We start from the raw sequence: 5,798 nt of genomic DNA on the forward strand, positions 1-5,798 counted from the left end.
CTACTTTTATCGTTACTTAAGTGAGTTTCTTGCAAAAGATATTTATCACATGTTTGCCGTTTTAGCCAATGGAATAACTCTTTACGTTTCGACTTATTCCCTATCCCTCTGACATTGAGACTACACAACTTAATACTCATTTACATAAAAAACAAAGTCTCTATTCAGAAACACGACAGATGGATACAAAACGCAAAGAAATGGTGAACACATTAACTTATTCGTTTTTGTTCATTTGTATCTTATTGCAATAGACATGTAACAGATTGGAAGAGTTATTATAGTTTAAAACGATGATAATTCCAGTGTTACTGAAAATAAATTTATTTATGAGCGTAATTTACTTACAGGCCCTTAATAGGACTATCAGATCTGTTAAAAACATTTTAACTTAATGAAAAGGTAGGAAAAATGATTTACAATGTAAGCTATGAAAATAAACATCGTGTCTCTTCTAACGAAATACCGTAATGATGATTTAAGATGCTGCGAGCCGCTCGAGGCCTTTGGCGTTCGCAGTCCATGCTTTAAAGCAAGATTTTTATTGGATATATGCCTCTATAGACTGAGCGGTGAGATAAGCAGAAAATTGATTTGTAATTGCGTCAATAAGGCTAAATGATGTACCGTATATCAGTCTAGATTGTGTCACGTTGTCAAGACCAACACAAATGTATTGCTTCATGTGAGCAAGTAATAATTCATCGGTCATACATTTACTGAGATCAGGCCAGAATGTATAATTACATACTATAAACCCAAGAAGAAGCAGGCTTTAATGCCATACTGATGATACTAGTCAGGTCAAATCAGAAATTAAGAGTTAGGTCACCAAAATCATGGAAAGAAAGAGTTGTTTTACATGAAAATTAAACAGCGTATAAACATATAAGTCTACAAAAGCATTATCAATTTGCTCATATGTATTGAATTCTGGAAAGGGACCGATGAAGGGGCCATACTTCTGGACGGTTCAACGCCTTTATACACTCACCATTTTTAAAGAACTGTTACATGTCTGCATTCCCTGTTTGATATTTGTCTTTGTTTTTTTTTTTTGTTTTTTTTTTTTGTTTTTTGTTTGTTTGTTTTTTTTTATGCGATTGCAATAATGTCCAAGTGCTTAAACTTCACATAACTAGTATAGGTTAAACATCGATTTGAACAATTGTTTACTTTTATTTCTTTACGAATGGCATTCTTTTATGAAGGGGACAACATTTTAGAATATTTTAAGTATCCAGTGGTACAGAACAGTAAGGTAAAACATGTATTAGACAGGTAAAATGTTGTATCTTTACCAAACATTTCTGTGATTTGGTGAAATACTGCTAAACCTTAAAGGACAGACGAGTGTTACAGGGGCTATACTAGGTAACACGAATACTGGTTGGATTCTGAGAAAAAATACCGGTTGGAAGCCAATACATGTCTCGGGTTCTAAAGGTTTGCTTTTTATAGATTTATACACGAGCATTTTTGTGTTTTACATGCCATGCCTTTTTGTTTCCATTACGTGTGTTAGAGATTCACCTGGAGGGGATTACTTTTATTTACACTGTCCCGTGTCTTTGGAACACGGTGGTGGTAAGAGTGAGGTTGGTTGCGCACCATACACCGGTTTAAGCTCCCCAGTGGTGTTTTTGCCACTAACCGTTCCAAGGCGGTGCCCCACTGTATTCCTTTGTTTGTTCGTTTTGTCCTCGTGTTGGCTTTGTGTGTGCACGCGGGCGTGTGTGTTTGTGGTGTGCACGTTTGCATGCTGTGGGTTTCGTTTTGGGGAGGCTGCGTTTTTGGTGCGTGGCATTCCCTGTTTGATATTTGTCTTTGTTTTTTTATAACGAAAATGACCTCTGTTGCTTTGGGGGGTCAGTAATTCAAAGGTCAGAGTCGCATGGACCTGAACCTTGTAAAGTTTAACGCGTTCTGCCAAATAACTTGAGAACCACTTGACCCTGAACCTTCACGCTTGGTAGCACGACAGGATTTATTAAGCAGATGACTCTTATTGTTTTGGGGGTCAGTAGGTCAAGGTAAAAGGGACCTGAACCTTGAAAGTTTTCTGATTGTGAATGAAAACCTCGGATGCTCCTGTGGTCATTAATTTAGGCACGAGCGGGTATCTGGTTAGAAACGCCAACCTTCCATAAGCCAAATAAATTTCATTTCCGTTTTACTCAGAATATGTTTATCGAATTTTCATAGAATTCCTATTTATCGGCAGGATATTGCTTCTTTCAGGATATCTATAAGCAGAACATCATACTTAATAATCATAAATTGAATTTGAATGAAAACAAATGCAAAAACAGATATTCCATTTCTCTTGCATTGCTCGTCCGAAAAGACAGATAAAACAATGTAATTCGGTTTTATTGAGGCTGTTCGTGTAACGTAAAGAAATATGCAAATGCTTCGTTGTAAGTCTTAATAAGTCTTGTAACAATGCCCGTTATTGGCATTTGGTCGACTTTCACGATATAAGATAAATTATTTTTTCAGGCGATATCTGTAATCATCATCCCATTAATCGAATATTGCCATCTTTAATGAAGTAAAATGAAAACAGCAGTGTGGTATGCTGTAGCTACGCAAAAAGAGTTCAATGTAACGGAAATATCTTCCCTTAATTTCAGAAGTAAAATGTTTTGATTGAATTTTACAGAAAATGTTAAATATATTACATACATGCATGTCTATGCATAATTCCTTCACAGTCGAAATCTTATTCTTCATCATACACAAAGTATTTATTTTTAGAAACAAATTCTTCAAGAAGTGTTTAATAGATTATAAACTTCCTAGTCATCAGATCAAAGATCAAGTTCAAATACTAGTAATCTTTAATAAGCGTCAACCAACTGGAGTGTCATTTAATAACATCTGTAAAAAGATCCTTTGGAAGCATAGAATGCAACCAAAAACTGTAATAGCCGACTCCATATGACTGAGTCTGTTAGTAAGAGGTAATGAAATGTGCAATACCTCTCACGCCCCCTAGCACTGCCTGATTATCCAGGTCGCCATCTTCTTCGTCCGACGACGTGGATATTTTCACGGCATTAGTCCCCCTATCCCCGTGGCGGCGTGGTCGTAGATCCGTTTCTCGATTCCCGCTGAGTGTTTTAGTTGTTTTGCAACTTGTTCTCGCATCTCCGGAAATCTTTCTCCCAGAACGGATGCTATCCTCTTTCTATTGCCAGTTGTCGGATACGTACCATGCTTTGCCAACTTACCTGTTTCTTTCCAAACATGTTGGAAATACCTGCCGATGCGGCTTGAAGTAAATTGTTTGCCGACTGCAGTGACAAACGGATACTCACAGGCTAGTAATGCAGCCTTTACAAATTCGCACAGATTGTTCAGTGCACGGTATTCCCTTATTGTATTTGGAAGGGACCCTCATATGATGTCTTGTGATCTCCAACGGATATAACGTACCATACTTTTATGTTGTTCGTTTGCCAAACGGCGTCCTTCACCTCATCTATTTGCATGTTTCCTACGGCGCCAGCCTTTGCGCCGCTGTTCAGCACTGTGCGGGAAATTGGGAACCGCCGCATGGATACATTGGCAGATGTAACTCCATCACTCATGGACTGAATGCCGCTTTTCATTAAGGGATGGTTGTATATCTCATTTAGGTCCACCTTCATTAACTTTCCACGTTTACGAGCCATACGCAAAATCCTTTCCTTGGTCCTTAATTTATTCAGTGTCTGCATAGAGCCATTTAGGCCAGACTTAATGTCCTCGAACGACTTTTTAACGAGAAGACCCCTGCTTGTCACAAATCTAGCGTATTTCCTGAAGTTCACAATCACATTGTCATCCCAGGAAGCCGACAAGTTATGAGAGGTGATATATACCTCAACTACACTCGGGTCAAAGATATTAGTAATTACCCCAGCCTCTATGATAGGCTAAATACCGTTCAACACATCTGGAATATTCAAGGGCGCGATGATTGGGCACTGACCCGCCCTGAAAACCGGTAAGGTAACGGTGGAAAGCTAATGTAACATCAGGAAGTCCAGCTTCTTGCCATCTTTTTCCTCCGACGACTGCTGGAGAAATATGGCTATTTTCACGGCATTAGTCCCCCACCCCAACCCTCGTGGTTTGGTCGTAGATCCGTTTCTCGATCCCCGCCGAGTGTTTTAGTTGTTTTGCAAGTTGTTCTCGCATCTCCGGAAATCTCTCTCCCAGAACGGACGCTATCCTCTTTCTATTGTCAGTTGTACACATACCAAGCTTTGCCAACTGTTTCTTCCCAGACATGTTAAAAAAATCTGCCGATGCGGCTTGAAGTTAATTGTTTGCCGACTGCAGTGACAAACAGATACTTACAGGCTGGTAATGTAGCCTTTGCAAAGTCGCACAGATTGTTCAGTGCACGGTATCCCTTATTGTTACAAATATTTAGAAAGGTTCCTTGTATGATGTCTTGTGATCTGCAACGGATATAACCTACCCTACTTTTATGTTGTTCGTTTGTCTAACGGCGTCCTTCACTTCATCTGTGTGCAGGTTTCTTACGGCGCCAGCTCTTGCGCCGCTGTTCAGCACTATGCAGGAAATTAGGAACCGCCGCATGGATACATTGGCAGATGTAACACCATCACTCATGGACTGAATGCTGCCCTTCCTTAAGGGTTGGTTGTATATTTCATTTAGGTCCACCTTCATTAACTTTTCACGTTTACGAGCCATATGCAATATCCTTTCCTTGGTCCTTAATTTATTCAGTGTCTGCATAGAGACATTTAGGCAAGACTTTATGTCCTTGTTCGACTTTGTTACGAAAGACACCTCCTCGTCATAAATCTAGGGTATTTTTATGCCCCCCCCCCTCCCCCTCTTCGAAGAAGAGGTATTTGGCGGCATTGTACGGCTTTGTAACGAGAAGACCCCTCCTCGTCACGTATGTCTTAAGTTCACAATCACATTGTACATGTAACCCCAGAAAGCGGACAAGTGATGAGAGGTGATATATCTCAACTACACTCGGGACAAAGATATTAGTAATCACCCAAGAGTCTCTTTGATAGGCTTAACAAATCTGGAATATTCCAGGGCTCGATGTCTGGGCACAGACCCGCCTTGAAAACTGGTAAGGTAACGGTGGAAAACTGATTAACATCAGAAAGTCCACTGGATGTACCAGATTCACAGGGTGTGTGTGTGTGGAGGGGGGTAGGGGAGGAGGAGATGTTACTATCTTTGGATTTTCAGTACTGATATAAAACAAATAAGACACTTGAAATAATTACGTACCATAATACAAACCTTGAAAAATACAATAGTATTAAAGACAATACTTCCAAAACAAAATACCAGACCAAACTATTTACAGATGACACAGTCAATAAAAGAATTACATAACACCCAATGAAAACAAACAATGAACCAATACAAATCACACACACTCACACACACACAAAAATTTTTAAAAAAATACCAACACCAAAACTGGGAAATGGCAATGGAGTGTTGGATATTTATAAATAAGGTATCATAAGCTGTCAAAAGGGGTGTTTACCAAAAAGATACTGACTGAATGGCGAACAATATAGATCTTGATCAAACTGCACAGATGTGCATGCTGATCATGATCTACACTGGTTGCAAAGGCAAAATCAATCGTTTCCAGCATGATAAGGGTTAATTGTCATAACACTAAAAAATCATCATTTTGCAGTTATAAATACTGAAAGAAGTGACTCAGGGGGAGAAATAAAAAAAAATCCTTAAAATTCATTTCTTGACCTCTTTGGCTTTATTTGACATACAACGAA

The sequence above is a fragment of the Mercenaria mercenaria genome, chromosome 2 (assembly GCF_021730395.1).
Source record: "Mercenaria mercenaria strain notata chromosome 2, MADL_Memer_1, whole genome shotgun sequence".
Taxonomy (NCBI): domain Eukaryota; kingdom Metazoa; phylum Mollusca; class Bivalvia; order Venerida; family Veneridae; genus Mercenaria; species Mercenaria mercenaria.